At 46.8% G+C, this 17,899-nt stretch overlaps 1 long non-coding RNA gene across 1 annotated transcript; it reads left to right on the forward strand.

The window, feature by feature from the left end:
• The first annotated feature begins 321 nt into the window (after positions 1-321).
• Positions 322-17,845, forward strand: LOC132525785 (uncharacterized). The gene is made up of 3 exons (XR_009542359.1): positions 322-522; positions 10,875-10,955; positions 17,631-17,845. It is a non-coding gene; the product is annotated as an uncharacterized LOC132525785 (long non-coding RNA).
• The last annotated feature ends 54 nt before the right edge of the window (positions 17,846-17,899 follow it).

A 17,899-nucleotide genomic window follows, 5' to 3' on the forward strand; every position in this document is an offset into this window, starting at 1 on the left:
AGTGAGCCTGGGTTTATCCTTGGGTTAAGAGCAGGAAGCAGAATTAGCAAGCAGCTGGGGCTTCTGTAGGAGGAGGGGTGCAGGGTGTCCAGGATTCTGGTAGCTACAGGCTTGGTGCATACAGGGCGCTAACCCAGCAGACAGAACAGCCCCAGGAGCTGGTAAAAGGGACTGTAGCACCTGCCTGAGCTTGTACAGACCCTTGTCCAGTCCCCACTTGTGGAGGGCGTCTGCCTGGGTAATGTGCGCTGGGTAAGGGGAAGGCACAGAGCTGCCTGGAGAATGGCTTCTGTCCTCAGCATTTCTTTATTACAGGTGAAAATTGCTAATTGACTTCTCTGGTGACAGACAAAGAGTTCGGAGGAGGGAAGGATTGCTCCCAGTTGGGAATGGAATCTAAGAAGGCTTCCTGGAGGAAGTAGCATCTAAGACTTGAAGACCAGAAAGGATTTAAAGACAAGAAGATGGGAGGAAGGAAGACCAGGAAATGGCAAGGAGAGGAAACAACACAAAGGCTGGAAGGTGGGGAAATGGTGGTATGTGCTTAGAATGGGTTGTAAATTCGGTAGGAACCTAGGATATAGGAAGGAGAATAGCAAGGATGGAAAGTCAGGCTGAGAAAGGTTGTGGAGGGCTTGAACACTTCCCTCTAGGCTAGGCTCAGCTCCAATGACATCATTTTTCTTGAAGATGCCCTTACCCTTTTCCCCTGCCAAGAGATGCCTCCTACCTATTCATCAAGCTACCCCAGTGCCTCCACCCTCAGGTTTCTGCAGCTTCTACCTTAGTCTGAAGGCCGCCATTTGTGTTCCACAAACACCCTTCCCAAGGCAGAGTGGACTCTGGTTCCCCGCGAGGGGATGGACTCTCTTTGGTCCCTCTCAGCTCAGTCTCCAGTCTCTGGATTCCCTGTGCCCAGGTGTGAGCTGCATAAAGAAGGCTTCCTTTTTCACTTACCAGCTTTTAAACCTCTGTACAGCCCCATCCCATCTCAGGAGTTTAAAATGGAGGCCAAGGGACTTCCCTGGTGGTCCAGTGGTTAAGACTCCGTGCTTCCACAGCAGGGTGTACAGGTTCGATCCCTGGTCAGGGAACTAAGATGATGCACAGTGCGGCCAAAAAAAAAAAAGGTACCCAGGAGCTATTTGGCCCCAGCCCCTCTTACATTCTTTTCTCCCCCTTCCCCCCTCGGGACTTCCAGAGTGCTCCTGGGCTTTGCAGTACCCTTTCTTCCTCACCATCCCCCAGTATGTCCAGGATCTTTCTGGAGGTGGCCCTTTGCCCTCCTCCCTAATCTCCGGAGTCCTCCCCAGATTCCAGTATACCACTTGTGAGACAGCAAGACCTTCTACCTCAGTCCTCTGCCTCTTGGAAGGACGCAATCTGAAACTAATATTAGAGACATGTTGCCTCTCTGCTTAAACATCAGTGGAGGGAACTTGGCTTCATGGCTCCTAACTCAGAGGTGACACAGGCCTTTCCATATGTGTCTCTCTCCTTTCCCCTTCTTCCACAATAAGGCGCCTTTGTGTCTCCTCTCAGCTGATTATGTGTCTGAGGGCTTCCTGTGTGGAAGCCTCTGGAATCATTGCTGGGAAACATTCCTAGCCCCAAGGTGCTCGTAGTTGAGGGTTACAAGGCAGACACATAAAGAGGAAAGTCAGAGAACGACAGGTGTCCAAATAGACAGAAGAACCTTCTTTCGGAGGCAAACGCATTTTCCCGAGGTCTTGATGCTATCCTTGCTTCATCAGTTGCCCCATTTATTGCATCTCCAATCCCCTTCCATGAGCCTAGAGCAAGGTTCAGCAAACTATAGCCCACGGATGAAATCTTGCCCTTTGCCTGTTGGGGGTTTTTTTTTGTGTTTTTGGTGTGTGTGGCTTTTTTTTTTTTTGGTAAATAAGGTCCATTGAGACACAGCCCTGCTCACTTGGTGACACATTGCCTATGGCTGCTTTCACACTACAATGGCAGAGTTGAGGGGTCACCACAGAGACCACCCTACGGCTGGTAAAGCTTAGTATATTTACTAGTTGGCTCTTTACAACAAAGGTTTGTGGACAGTTTTGGACCCTGTCATCTCCGAAAGCTGTAACAGAACTCAAGGAAGTCAACTGAAATTACCCTGAGATGGGAGTGGAAAGGCACAGCCCAGACTTTCCCCCTCATCCTACAGATATGCTCAAATCTTCCCATAACCCACCGTGAAACTTCTCACAATGCTGGTCAGTTTGCCACATCTCCCCTTCATGTCCCACCCACTCTTAAACCTATGCAGTCTGGCTTTTGCCCCTACTTTCCCCTGGAATGTTTCCCACTAGGACCACCGCGGACCTCCCCATCCCTGGCCCATCATTCTTTTCTCGATTCTCATCACACACAACCTCTCTTTAGCTTCTGCCTCTCTTGACTGTATCACTCTTGAAATGCTCATGGTTTCTGGGAGACTAGACCAGTCTTGAACTGCCTCTTATGTCTCCAACTGTTCCTCCTCAGGTCCCTTCCCATGGGTGTTCTTCCCTCCCCTGCTGCTTAAATACACATTCTGCAAGGATTTGTCCATGACCTCTTCTCCCCTCCAGCCTTCTCACTGGACAGAATCATCCACATACCTGATTTTAACACTCTCATTTACGTTGATGACTTCCCAAGGTACAACTTCCGAACTGAAAGCCCAGATTTCTAACAGTGTGCTGCAGCTCCTCAGATCCTTTTCTTACCGACCAGACAAGCTGAATTTGTTCCCTATCGAGCACATCATCCTATACCTCTGCCCCTCACCTACTCACCTTTGCCTCTTCTTCCATCTACCCCTTAATTGTTGCTCTTCCTAAGAGATCTGCCCTTGGCCCTTATCTCTTTGAGGGCAATTTCATCCATTTTTACAGTTTCAACAATCACCTGTGCAAGAATCGCTGCCCAAGTCTATTGGGGTTGGCAAAAAAGTTCGTTTGGGTTTTCCCATAACATGAAAAAACCCAAACAAACTTTTTGGCCAACCTAATATATCTCCAGGTATGTTTGCAGCTGCTACCTTACATTCCCAAGTAGATATATGAGGTAGGTATCAGGTGCTTTTGCCTGCCTGAATTCCATCCTGCTTCTAGTAACTACACCTTAGCTTTCCTCCGGGGAGACAGCTGTTCTCTACTTTCATTCCGCATGGTTCACACGAGGCTGACCTCACCTACCCCGTCAGGGGCAGTCCCACAACCCACGTGTATTAGGTCTATGGCTGTATAACAAATTAGTCCAAAATTTAGTGGCTTAAGACAACACACATTTATTTTCTCACAGTTTCTGTGGGTCAGGAATCTGGGCAGGGTTTGGTTGGGTCCTCTGATCATGGTCTCTCATGAGGCTGCAGTCAAAGTATCAGGGCTGGGGTCTTATCTGAAGGCTCAAAGGGGAAGGAGTTGCTTCCACGTTAACTTTCAGAGTTGTTGGCAGGATTCAGTTCCTCAAGTGCTGTTGGACTGAGGGTCTCGGTTCCTTGGTGGCTGTTGGCCACCCTCAGTTCCTTGCAATGTGGGTGTCTCCAACATGGCAGCTTGCATCAGCAAAGCCAGCAAGAGAGAGTCTGCTAGCAAGATGGAAGTCAAAGTCTTTGTAACCTAATCACAGAAGTGACAACCCCTCAACATTGCCATATTCTGTTGGTTAGAAGTAAGTTACTCAAGAGGAGAAGATAAAACAAGAGTATGAATCTAGGAGGCAGGATCACTGGGGGACATAATTGAGGCTGTCAACCACAGAAGATTGAGCCAATTAAACAACAATAATTGATTCAAGGATGGGTATCTGATCAAAGTCAATCAGAATTAGACCTGAGGGGCTTCCCTTGTGGCTCAGTGGTTAAGAATCTGCCTGCCAATACAGGGGACACAGGTTCGAGCCCTGGTCCAGGAAGATCCCACATGCCGCGGAGCAACTAAGCTTGTGCGCCACAACTACTAAGCCTGCGCTCTAGAGCCCGTGAGCCACAACTACTGAGCCCACGAGCCACAACTACTGAAGCCCGCGCACCTAGAGCCTTGCTCTGCAACAAAAGAAGCCACCGCAGTGAGAAGCCCACGCACCACAACGAAGGGTAGTCCCCGCTCGCCGCAACTAGAGAAAGCCTGTGTGCATCAATGAAGACCCAACACAGCCTAATTAATTAATATTAATTAAAAAAAAAAACCAAAAACATGCACGCGTTAAAAAAAAAAAAAAAGAATTAGACCTGAGATGTTTGCCAGAACTTTGGAGAGAGTGGAATTGCTGGCATAGTTTTGCTGGCAGAAGAGGGTAAGCTTGAAACTGCTGTTGGTCATAACCACTGCCTCGTGGAGAGGAGAATCTGCCTAAACTGGAAACATAATAAGGAACAAGAAGGCAAGAGATGGGGAGAGACAGATGCCTGATAACATCATGTGAGAACCTGATACAGCCATGCCTACAGCAGAACCTCTCGAGTTTTCAGTTATGTAAGCCCGGACATTCCTTCTACTCACATCGGTTTCAGATGGATTCTGCCACCCGCAACCAAAAGGTTCCTAATGGATAAAATATCTCAGAAATACCTCGGATTCAGTTTGCCCAAACCCAATTTAATGATCTTACCTTCAACTTCCCCACAAACCTGCTTCTCTTCCTTGATTCTATTTTGCAGTTTAAAAGCATAACACAATTGCTTGGGGTGAAAACCTTGAAGTCATTTTTGCCCTTCCTTACTTGCTGTGGAGGTCGGAATAGCCCACGCAACATGGGCTCTATAGAACCGTAGGAGATACCTTTTTCCTTCGCAAAGATGGGGGAGGCTCTAAGGTGACCCAATGAAATACAATCTTAACTATACAGCTAAACAAGTAACTAGGTTTTCCTCCAAGTCATTAGAATCTTACAGAATTTCTGGATGTGAATCACACGATTCAGAGGATGAGAATACTGTATCTGACTCTCATATCAAAACATACCATAGACAAAGTGAAATTCTGGCAAACTGCCTGGTGACCGTGTCCTTTGGAAGGCACCCCGAACTGGTTTTGTGAAAATATTCCTTCTGTCTCTAAGGCAGACTAGAAGAAATTGTGTCATTTGGAAGTCAGTCATAATTTCTTTGACGTCTTTCTCCTTAGAATTCCAATCAAAATTCTAATCTTTACCTTCCTTTCCCTCTGCCGCCTTCATCCAGAATTGCCCTAAATCCTGTGCATTCTACCTCTCAGACATGCCCTGTTTTCTCCATTCCCCTGTCAGCTCAATATCCACCTTGGGGTTTTGGATCATCTTCTGAAAAACTTTCTTTCCAATCTCCACTCCATCAGAGTGTGAGTCCACAACACAGACTTCAGATCATCTGCCCCAAACTGTGATGGCTCCCTGGTGCTTAGACAATGCTTTCTAACCTTTATTGCGTTATGGACCCTTTATATTTTTTATTAAAAATTTTTTTCGCCTCATTGCGTGGAGTTGCAGGATCCTAGTTCCCCGACCAGGGATCAGACCTGTGCCCCTTGCAGGGGAAGCACGGAGAGTCTTAACGACTGAAACGCCAGCGAAGTCTCTGGACCCTTTTTTTAAAAAGCTGATGAAATCGATGGGTAAAGTAACTCTTTCTGGAAAAATCTGTGTTTTGGTGTACATTTCAAGGGGATCCCGTGATCCCTCTGGCGTCTGCAACATGGGCTCTATAGAATATTTAGATATTCCTAAATAGAATATTTAGATATTCCTAAATATCTTGATGACATAGCCTCTCATCAACTCGGGTGAGACCTTCATACAGAGACTACATTCCAAACTTCTTCGCGTGGCATTCGATGCCTTCCAAACTGAACTCTACCTGCCTTTCTAGCTGCACCTTCTGCCTCGTGCAGTTATGGTTAGTTTATGTCCGATTCCCCACCAGGCCAAGAGCCTCCCTTAGAGCAGAGGTTGTGCTTTTTTATTTTTCCTTGTTATGTCTCCCCAGATGGAACGAAAATTTCTCAGGAGCAACAATCAGAATGCCTAGATTAGTGCAGGATCAATTGTTAGTTCACTGCTGGGGTTTTTTTTTAATTTATCTTATTTTGGTGAGAATACTTAACAAACACTTAACATAAGATCTACCCTCTTAACAGATTTTTAAGGGTACAATACAGTATTATTGACAATAGGTGCAATGGTGCACAGCAGATCTCTAGGATTTATTCATCTTGCTAATTGAAACTTTATGCTGGTTGATTAGGAATTTTCCATTTCTCTCTCCATCCAGCTCTTGGCAATCACCGTTCCATTCTTTGATTCTAAGAGTTTGACTATTTTGGAAACCTCATGTAAGTGGAATCATGCAGTACTTGTCTTTCTGAGATGGGCTTATTTCATTTAGCATAATATCTTCAAGGTTCACCCATGTTTTCACATATTGCAGAATTTTCTTCTCTTTTAAGGCTGAATAATATTCCATGTACGCCTTTACCACATTTTCTTTATCCATTCATTGTCGATGGACAGTTGTTTCCACATCTTGACTATTGTGAATAGTGTTGCAAACTATTAATTTAAGATTTATTAATTTCTAGCAGCAAAAGGATTTTAGGGTGATGGGCCTAGCTAGTACGATACAATGCCATGGGCTCCAGATCTATATTTGGGGAGAGTTCTGATTTCAAAAGTTTTCAGTTTTAGTGGACCCCACAGGGATGGGAACTTCTCAGATCTTGTGCCATGATTTTGGTTTAGAAAACCTCCCCACTGGTGAACTTCTCACCACATTTGCCAGTACTAATGCCAGGAATCATTTTTGGTAGCTGGAGCCCTTTGGGACCCTGGAGAGACTTTTTTAAAAAAAATTTTAATTTAATTTAATTTTTATTTTTTGGCTGCATTGGGTCTTTGTTGCTGCGCGCGGGCTTTCTCTAGTTGCGGCGAGCAGGGGCTACTCTTCGTTGCGGTGCGTGGGCTTCTCATTGCGGTGGTTTCTCTTGTTGCGGAGCACAGGCTCTAGGCACGCGGGTTCAGGAGTTGTGGCACACGGGCTTAGTTGCTCTGCGGCATGTGGGATCTTCCCAGACCAGGGCTCGAACCCATGTCCCCTGCATTGGCAGGTGGATTCTTAACCACTGCGCCACCAGGGAGTCCGGACCCTGGAGAAACTTAAAGAACTGGTTCGGGTGGTGGATTCTTAGGTGAGTTTATTGATCTCATATTGTAGCTCTGACTCAATCCCCACCCCCAGCACAAGCCGGAACAAGACATAGGAATGTCTCCTCTGTGGCACCAAAATGGACTTTCTCAGGAAATCTGAGGTGAGAGAAAATTGCTCCCCTTTGGCCACATTTAAATTCCTCCCACGTTCCAGTCACCCCCGCCCCCACCTCCCACTACATGGGACATTTCATACCACACGGTGGGAAGTAGAAGGAAGATATTATCAGTCCATAAAAGTGCATGATCTCCGGGGACAAGGACTCTGTCTGTCTTGTTTGACATTATGTTTCCAGGGCTACAACAGTGCCTAGCACATAGTGGGCTCTCAACTTCTACTTGTTGAATGAATGAATGAATGAATGGGAAACGGGAGAAGTCAATGATTTCGGCTTCTAACTTACAAATGTTTGTCCTCAGAACCTCTATCATTTCTTTGTGGGCACATGGATCTTGTGATTTCAGCCAACCATAAGCACTGAAGGATCTAGGTCCTACTAGACCTGTCAGGATCAATGGGATGACTTCAGATTTCTCTCATATGTAACATATGCAGCATCGATAAATCAGATGCCCTCATTGTGCGCAAGGGCCTCACATGATGGTATCAACGTGCTATGGTTGGAGTTATCAGTTAATATTAGTTTCTACCTCATGACCCATAATGGCCACTCAAGCTCCAGCCATCCTGTTTTATTCCAGCCGATAGAAGGCAGGAAGAAGGACTGAAGAAGGGTGTCCCCCTCTTTTTTTTTTTCTTTTTTTACGTTAAATTATTAAGAATATTTATTTTTGGACCATTATCATTTTTTTGTCCACTTTTTATAAATTTCCTACAATGAATGCGTGGGTGTGCCCCTCTTTTAAAGAGACTTTCCAGGGACTTCCCTGGTGGCCCATCCAGTGGTTAAAACTCCGAGCTTCCACTGCAGGGGGCACGGGTTCAATCCCTGGTCAGGGAACTAAGATCTCATATGCCACATGGCATGGCCAAAAATAAATTAAAAAAAATAATAATAAATAAAGAGACTTTCCAGAAGTTACCTATGATTCTTCTCCTTACATCCCATTAGCCAGAACTTAGTCACATGGCCACAGCTAATTTCAGGGGAGGAAATCTTTATTTCCTCCAGGTAACCAGCTAAAACTCAGGGGCTCTATTACAAAGGAAGAAGTGGGGAACATATTGGGGGAGACTGTTAACACGTTGGGAGAGGTGGTTTGACCTGGAAAGTCTTACAAAACCAGAGAAACTTCTCTCTACTCACAACCCCACTCACTGCTCTCATCTGTGGCACGGTGGTCACCAGCCCAATCCCACGTGAGAGTGGAGGGGTCTGTGCAGTGGTGAGAAAGCATCGCTGCTGGAGTCAGATGGCCACAGGTTCAAGTATGTCTCTGGACCTCTCCTTTCTTCCCTTTCTGAAGTGAAGAAAACAATGCCCATTGTGTAAAGTTATGGTGGGATTTCCTGGGAAATCCCTGGGACAGACTTGCTGCCCATGAATGGTGCTTTTTAAAAAAATTGTGGTAAAAAAACCTATACAATTTACCCTTTTAACCATTTGTCGTGTACAGCACAGAAGTGGTAACTATATGCACATTGTCGTGCAACAGATTTCTAAGACTTTTTCATCCTGCAAAACTGAAACACTGCACGTGTTGAGCAGCAAGACCCCTGTTCCCTCTCCCTCCAGCCCTGGCAGCCACCATTCTACTCTCTAAGAGTTCCACTACGTTAGATGCCTCACATCAGTAGACCTGTACATCATTTGTCTTTTGGGACTGGCTTATTTCACTTAGCATAATGTCCTCAAGGTTCATCCATGTTGTAGCATGTGGCAGGATTTCCTTCCTTTTTTTAAACTGAATCGTATTCCTTTGTATGGACATGCCATATTTTCTTTATCCACATATTCTTTTTTTTTTTTTTTTTTTTTGGCTGCATTTGGGTCTTCGTTGCTGCGCACCGGCTTTCTCTAGATGTGGTGAGCGGGGGCTACTCTTCGTTGCGGTGCGCGGGCTTCTCATTGCAGTGGCTTCTCTCGTTGCAGGGCACGGGCTCTAGGCACGCGGGCTCAGGAGTTGTGGCTCGTGAGCTGTAGAGCACAGGCTCAGTAGTTGTGGTGCATGGGCTTAGTCGTTCTGCGGCATGTGGGATTTTCCCGGACCAGGGCTCAAACCCATGTCCCCTGCATTGGAAGGCGGATTCTTATCCACTGAGCCACCAGGGAAGTCCGATCCACATATTCTTCATCCAGTATGTTTAGGTTGCTTCCATCTCTGAGCTATTGTGGCTAATGCTGCAAGAATGGTGCTTCTTATGAGACTACTTAGTATCAGAGACTAGTTCTCTTCTTTCTTTCATTATCCTTTGGTGGGGAGCTTCATGGTTTGTTTGTTTTTTTCTTTTCCTGTGTGTAAATAATTGTTAGGTTAAACAACTTAGGTGGAAACAAGGTGGATGAATCTGGGAGTTTTATAGATACTGCATGTCAATTAGAGGGAAAGGGACAAGGTGCCTCAGGACGTTTACAGAGTACAGATTCTCTTTAGGCGGCCTATTTGAATAGATAAGAGGAGCTGCAGGGCTGTCACATTGTTGAATCCTAGAGCCACTAAAATTCTAGACTCCAGATGTTTATTTACAGGAAAGGTGCAGAACCCTTGTCCAGTTCTGACTGAAGCCATCCACCCCTGAATCCTAAATCTTGACCCCAAGGATCAAAGGCCTCGAGCAGCAGTAAGGAAGAAAGACCATCTAACACAAATGTGTGGTTCTCTCATTGAGAAGTAACTTATCAGGCAAAACCCTAGCTGATAGTAACTATGAGAAGCTGCGCCTTGGTATTCCTTCCTCCAGTGGTTTCGTTAGGAGACACAGAAAATAAGAATAACATCAATGTCATCATTATAAAAGGAAATCTTTACCCAAATATGGATGTTGCACACTTTGAATCAAAAGCATTTGTTACACATTTATAGGCATAGATGGTATCAGAGAAGCATGGACTGAATCAGCTTCCCAAAGAGCTTCCGAGTAGCTGGAGTGAGAAGGCAAACACTCACGAACATGGTGACATTGGCTGGGAAAAGTAGAGAACACTACTGGTGGGGAGGGGAGGATGTGGTTTGCCCTGGACTTAGAAGAATGACAGCATTTAAATAAGCGGACAGGGTTCAGAAAGGCATTGTTTTCTTTTGTTTTGATTTAGCCAATATGTACTGAGGGCCAACTCGGTAGGAGCCAGGCTCCATGCTTGAAGCTGAGGATAATGACGAAAAGACATAGTCACTGCCTTCCAGGAGGTTCTCAAAAGTATTTCATCAGGGGAGCAGATTTTTCTAATGAGGCCCACACTGCCCTGGCCTCACCCTCTAAAGGGGCCCAGAGGCACCCCCAGGACACCCAGTCCCCACGAAGCACAGCTTGATGAGCAGGGTTGGGGATACAGGGCTGACAGTCTGGCTGTGGCAGCAGAAGGGGAGTTGGCTCGGGCGCTGTACCCTGGAGCCGGCCACCAGTCAGGCACCTTGTGTCCACGGTGAGGCCATCCTCCAGAACCTTGCTCGCCCGTCTCACCCACCTGGCTGTTGCCATGCATTTTCTGCTCAGCCCCTGACCCTTGGCCCATGGGACTGGTATTTGGTCTCCCACTGTGGGACTCCTTCAGACTCTGGCTGTTTCGTTGATTTAGGACAGAAGACGAGGAAGAAGTGCTCGTGGGGTTTCCAAGAGGAAACGCTCAGCAATAAGCAGGCTCTTCAAACCTGAGACGGTGAGCTGGGGAGTCACCGCATGGAGGTGGGGTAGGGTAGGAGATGCGCTGGGATCCTGCGCAAATGGCAGAATCTGGTTTGAATAGCACTGCTAGCCTGCCCAGCTGGGTGACCCTGAGCAAATCATTTCTGAGAGGCTGCTTTTCCTCATTTGCAAATCTGGCAAAACAATACCAAGTCACAGGATGACTGCTAAGTTTCAGTGAAATACTGAAAATGAAGCCCAGGGTGGGGCACATGATAAAAGCCCGAGTGAAAGGGGCTTAAGCGAGGGAGAGGAGTGGGGAGCTTCACAAGAGCCCCTGGAGTGTGGAGAGGGAAGAACAGAAGGCCGACAGCTGAGCCAGAGTGTGCCCTTAACGCTGTACAGCCGATCTCCCGGTCACTCAAGGAGAAATGGCATGGCATGGGGGAGGGGGCTGGGCGGGCAGACTGTCGCTCGGGGATGATGGATGAGCGAGCGTATTCCGTGGCTTGTAATTAGTGCCGACTGGCCCTGAGATCCTTCCCCTGGGGGAGTGTTCCCTGCTCCTCCTGCTTGGGAGGCCCTCCTCAGGGCTCAGGGCTGGCGCTGGGTGTAAAGTTTGCCCTGAAGCTCTGGCAGTCTTCCAGCGGCTGGTGTGCGTGTGCTTCTGCACGTGGGTGCGAATGCAGACATATGTGACTCTGGTATCAGTGTATGCATGCATGTGCACATATGGACGTTTGTGTGTACTTACACCTATGTGAGTGTGCACGTGTGCTAAGTTGCTAGTCAAGACATGGTTAAATATGCAATGAGAAGAATACATAAAATGCTAGATTTTTGTTGGGTTCACTTGAAGGGGACTTTCAGTTTGAAGAAGTCACTTGACTGGCAGGCAGCCATGTCCTGAGGGAGGAAATAACAGATATGACCACGCCCCTTCCTGAGGTCCCTGGTAGCCAAAGCAGGTCAGGATGCAAGAGGTGTCCTAGGGCTTCCCTGGTGGTGCAGTGGTTGAGAGTCCACCTGCCGAAGCAGGGGACGCGGGTTCGTTCCCCGGTCCGGGAAGATCCCACCTGCCGCGGAGCGGCTGGGCGCGTGAGCCATGGCCGCTGAGCCTGCGCGTCCGGAGCCTGTGCTCCGCAATGGGAGAGGCCACAACAGTGAGAGGCCCGCGTACCGCAAAAAAAAAAAAAAAATAAAAATAAATAAATAAATAAATAAATAAAATATTTTCTGTATCCTAGAATGATGTTATCGTTCATTAAGCGGTGGCGTTAGCGCCAAAAAACGCTCTCCAAAATCAATAACTTTGTAATGGAAGTTAGATATGATAAAACATTATGAAAAAGCCCAAGTAACTGTCATAACATGCCAAGAAGTTAGTTTAGGAGCACCTACTCTGTGAAACGTGAGACTTTTAGTGTTCAGTAAATAAAAAACAGCACAAAGGCAAACATATTCTACAGTAGTTGAAGATTCCTTTCCCTACCTTCTACAATTACTCTTCTGGGAAATATAGTGTCAAATTATGTGAGTCTTGAATTATCCAGCGTCTTCGGTAGCGTATCTTTTTCGTAAGGTGTGATCTCCTCCTAAATGAAATTATGTACGCCATGAAAATGTCTCAGCTTGGTAAATGCGTAATGCATATTAGGTAGTTTTTACAGTTATTCTTAATCCCAGCCCTAAGGGTTTTTAGGGACCACGTGGATTCTGACACAGCATGTGGCTCAGGTCGGGAAGTCTTCTGGAATCCAGGTAGAACCTAAAGGTATTGAACTTTTGAAAACAGTGGCTGAATGAGTGTAAATTGTTAACTCTGGAATCAAAGTTTAAATCCCCGCAGTAGCTGTTTAAGAATCTGAAACAGATTATGTGTCCAAGAGGCTACACGGGACAAAGTTTCAACAGTGACACCATGTGGCAGCAAGGACTAACTGCAATGCAACCCTAATCCCACTCGAAGATTCTTTCTCTGAACACCCTCAACTAAATCCACCAGTGGAGCATTGTGTCACCGGGGATGGGAAGCAGATCACTGGAACTTTGCCTATCCCAGAGTGGGACTGCAGGGCAGGACGAGGAGGTGGGCGTCTTAGGTGTGTGTGTTTATGAGTGTATGGCCCTCTGTCTTCCTCAAAAGGGATCCCTGTGGGTGGAGGAGTTGGGGGTTAAGTATGCCAGCCACAGAGATAGCAGAAAAGGAAGGGTAAAATTACACGCAGGCAACATGACATTCCATGTAATAAGTTGTTTCTAATATTATAATGATACAGACAAAAAGTTCTTGATTCTTTAAGGAAAATCTCAGAGTAGCAAGCTTTTGGGGAAAGTTGCTGACTTTCTCTACATATACATAAGACCACTACGGTAGATTAGAAAAATGGCCACAGTCATTCATGCCTCCTTATATGCATGCCTTTTGCAAAATGACTCTGCAGGTCTTAAGAGTGGACACGTTTCTGGAATTCCCTGGCGGTCCAGTGGTTAGGACTCTGTGCTTTCACTGCTGAAGGCCTGGGTTCAATCCCTGGTCAGGGAACTAAAATCCTGAAAGCTGTGTGGTACAGCCAAAAAAAAAAAAAAAAAAAAATGTGGACACATTTCCCTGACGCTTTGAATCTAAGCTGGCCTGATGATTTATTTTGGTCAATAGAATGAGGCAGAAGTGATGTTATATTACTTCCTAGCTTCAGACTCAAGAGGCCTTGTGTGTTTCTGCCCACTTTCTTAGACCCCTGCAACCTCCATTTGAATAAGACCAGACTAGCCTCCTGGAAAATGAGAGACCAAATGGAGCAGAGCCGGTGAGCTGATTCATTTCAGCCAAGGTCCCAGCCATATGGAAGAGCCTGTACAAACCCAAAGCCAAACCTCATCAGACCTTCCAGCTAACCCCCCAGCTGAGTCCAGCAGACACATAATCAAGGCCACCCTAAACCTGCCAGGCCCTCACAGACTCAGTGACTCATGAGCTAAATAAATGTTTATCGTTTTCAACAAACTAACCCCCTAAAAGGGACACGTGCCCTCTTACAAGAGAAGCCTCAGAACAGAAAACATTTAAATTCCCTTCACTCTCAGACTTTCTACTCTTTCCAGATGTAAAGGGATCTCCTCTTTGCCCCACCTGGATGTGGTGATGCATTCATTCAATCATTCATTCACTTAATAGATTTTTTTTTTTTAATGTAAGGCACTTTGATAGGCGTGGTGGGGCACATGGTACAGGGCATAAAAAACACAGATCTGATTTATTATTATCATTTTTAATTTTATTTACTTTTGGCTGCATTGGGTCTTCATTGCTGCATGCGGGCTTTCTCTAGTTGTGGCGAGCGGGGGCTACTCTTGGTTGCAGTGCTCGGGCTTCTCATTGCTGTTGCTTCTCTTGTTGCGCCTAGAGCATGGGCTCTAGGCACGGGCTCAGTAGTTGCGGCATGCAGGCTCTAGGGTGCGTGGGCTTCAGTAGTTGTGGCGCACGGGCTTAGTTGCTCCATGGCATGTGGGATCTTCCCGGACCAGGGAGCAAACCCATGTCTTGTGCATGGGCAGGCAATTCTTGTTTTTCTTTTTTTTTCAATTTATTTATTTTACTTATTTATTTTTGGCTGCATTGGGTCTTCGTTCCTGCACACGGGCTTTCTCTAGTTACAGCAAGCAGGGGCTACTCTTTGTTGCGGTGCGTGGGTTTCTCATTGTGGTGGCTTCTCTTGTTGGGGAGCACGGGCTCTAGGCACGTGGGCTTCAGTAGTTGTGGCATGCGGGCTTAGTAGTTGTGGCTCATGGGCTCTAGAGCGCAGGCTTAGTAGTTGTGGTGCATGGGCTTAGTTGCTCCGCGGCATGTGGGATCTTCCAGGACCAGGGCTCAAACCCATGTCTCCTGTGTTGGCAGGCGGATTCTTAACCACTGCACCACCAGGGAAGTCCCAAATCTGATGTATAGTCTAGTTTGAGTAGAAAGGAAATACACCTGGCCCAATAAGCCACCTCGTACATTCGAATTCAGACAATGTGGGATCAATTTATAGATGTGTGATATCTGGATAGTTAATCTTTCTGAGTTGCCGCTTCCTTATCTCACAAACAGGAATAATACCTGGCTCTCAGCATGGTCAGGAGGGTTAAAAAATTTGTAAAGCTCTGTGCCCATGGGTCAGGATCACATTCTCCGTCAAATTTTGGGTTGGCCCTGAGCACCATCTTTATGACATCAGGATCTCCCCCAAGGAGGGGGGAATCTTCCTGAATCTGAGAGGTGACTGCTTTCAACAGTTCCTCACATAAGGCTCAGTGTAAGTCCAGCCCCCCAGATGGGAATTTGGCATCTCTCCAGCAGCCTGAGAAATTGACTGAGAAGGGAAGGACATACAGAGATCACTCTGCAAATGAAGCCTGATGTGAGCGGTCTCTCCATGTCCACCAAACTACAAATCAAGTGTGGGTGATTCTTATTTGGCTCTCAGCCTTGGCTGGGAGACTGAGCTGCAGGGAAGGCCTCTGGCTGGGGACCTGCCATTCTTAGGTTTTGCCCACAGTCCACACGGGGAGCCGGGTCCTGAAGCACAGTCTGAAGATCAGGAAGCAAGCAGTAGTAGATGAACGACAGGGCAGGGGATAAGCCATGAACACCCACCATGTCTTCTTTCTTCCCCTCTCAGAAACCCCTGACCTCAACCAGAACATGCATAATCTAGAAAGAGCACACAGGAAGCTTGGGTCTTGACTTCCCTGGCTGTCCAGTGGTTAAGTCTCTGCGCTTCCAACGCAGGGGCACGGGTTCGATCCCTGGTCAGGGAACTAAGATCCCACATGCTGTGCGGCGTGGCAAAAAAAAAAAAAAAAAAAGGAAGCTTGGGTCACCACCGATCCTGCACTTCAGCCCTGATCTTGGCACCCCTCCCAGGCCATAGAGAAAGAAACCAGCCCAAAGGGCAGAGAGCTGCAAGTGTGGCTGCAGGATCCAGCTAGGTCAGTTACTGCACTGCCCTCCCATGCCTGCTTCTCCTTATCACCAGGGTATGTGAGAGGGGTACAGAGAAGCCAGATTCTATAGAAGTGCCTACGGTGAGAGCTGCAGTGATGTAAGCATATATCCTAATGGCTCTGATGGCCTTAAGGAAAACACTCTCCCCACAGAAACGTTTCAGGCAGGACTACTTTGACCTAAATTGAGACACTATTAGAAAATTAAATCAGATACCTGATAAATGTCTGTGGACTGATGGCTGAATCCCCATGTGTTGTCCTGGGAAAGTAGTCATACCTCTGGGCTGTTTGTGCTTGGGAACCTGAATGTCTGAGTGTGTGAGAGAGCTGGGAGGTGAGGGGCAAGCGGGGGGTAAGTGGCAGGGGGCAAGGACGACCAGACCTGCAGCTGAAGGGCTAAAGCCAGAAATCAGTGAGCACGTTTGGGCTGACAACATTGTAACAAGGAGAGAGGAAGGATGGGAGAGGAGAGAGACATAGTGGCCGGGGCGGTGGGGGAGAAATGGAGGCAAAGAAAGGAATAGAGACAGGAGATTGAGACAAAAAGACAGGATGAGAAGGAAGAAGACGGCAAACAGGGAAATAGAAGGGCTAAGCGCTGGAGCTTCAGAGTCTCAGAGTAGAAGCTGGAAATGAGGAAAACCTTTCTCTTTTTTTGGCCACGATGTGTGGCATGTGGGATCTTAGTTCCCTGACCAGGGATCAAACCTGCGTCCCCTGCAGTGGAAGCGTGGGGTCTTAACCACTGGACCACCAGTGAAGTCCCCCAGGAAAACTTATTAAGAAATATCTTCAGAGATATTTAATATCTAAAAAAAGTGCTCTGTGTTAAAAATCAATCTTCCTATCTGTCTCCCCCATCAAGCTATAGGTTTTTTTTTATTTTTTAAAATTTATTTAGTTTGCCTGTGTCAGGTCTTAGTTGCAGCACATGGGATCTTCGTTGCAGCATGTGGGCTCTTTAGTTGCAGCAGGCGGGCTCTTAGTTGCAGCATGTGGGCTCTTGGTTGCGGCATGCATGTGGGATGTAGTTCCCCGACCAGGGATCGAACCTGGGCCCCCTGCATTGGGAGCATGGAGTCTTACCCACTGGACCATCAAGGAAGTCCCAAGCGATAGGTTTTAAAGGCAGACATTAGGTTTAAGTCATCTTTATATCCTCTGTGCTTAGTGTAGTGCCAGACACAGGCTAGGTACTCAATCAGTTGGTTGAGCAAATAAAATATGAAGAAAAGGCAGGACTTGAAGATAGAAAGGCAGAGACATAGAAGAGAGTGGGTTTGAGCTTAGACTTCAGAGTCATAAGGATGTGCTTTCAAATCCCAGTTCTGCCATCTAACTGCAGGACTTTGAGCAAGACAGCCTTTCCGAGTTTAGAGTTGACCATATAAAGTTGTTGTAAGGATTAAATGTCTGCAAAGCTCTTAGCAGATAGCCTGTGTAAGTTCCCAACAATGTTAGCTACTGTTATTACTGTTGTCACAGTTGTTGCAAACAAATAAGCGAGATAGGGGCTGTGCTAAATGGATTGCATGAAAAGCCCCCACTTAATGACTCTGCCCTGCCACTTTGTAGTGCCTTTCCACTCTAACTCTGGGTCTGGCCATGTGACTTGCTTTGGCTGATGGGACAATGGTAAACGTGATGTAAGCAGAGGTGCAGGGTGTGAAAAAGACTGCCTGTCTTTGACTCCTCACTTGGAACTCTGCCACTGCAGGCTAGCACTGCTGGAAGGATGCCAGAGACACGCAGAGGACAGCCAAGGTGTTCCAGCTGAGGCCATCGTAGATCAGTCATCCCCAACCAACCCACCAACTATTACAGATGTATGAGCGAGCCCAGGGAAGGTCAGCCAGGTCCGTCCCAGATCAGCAAGACCACTCAGCCCTACCCCCCAGACTTATGTGAAATAATAAATACTTGCTATTTTAAGCCACTAAGTTTGGAGTGACTTGTTACAGCAATAGCTAGCCGATATAGGGGCCT

This window comes from Lagenorhynchus albirostris, chromosome 9, assembly GCF_949774975.1.
Source record: "Lagenorhynchus albirostris chromosome 9, mLagAlb1.1, whole genome shotgun sequence".
In the NCBI taxonomy this organism is placed as follows: domain Eukaryota; kingdom Metazoa; phylum Chordata; class Mammalia; order Artiodactyla; family Delphinidae; genus Lagenorhynchus; species Lagenorhynchus albirostris.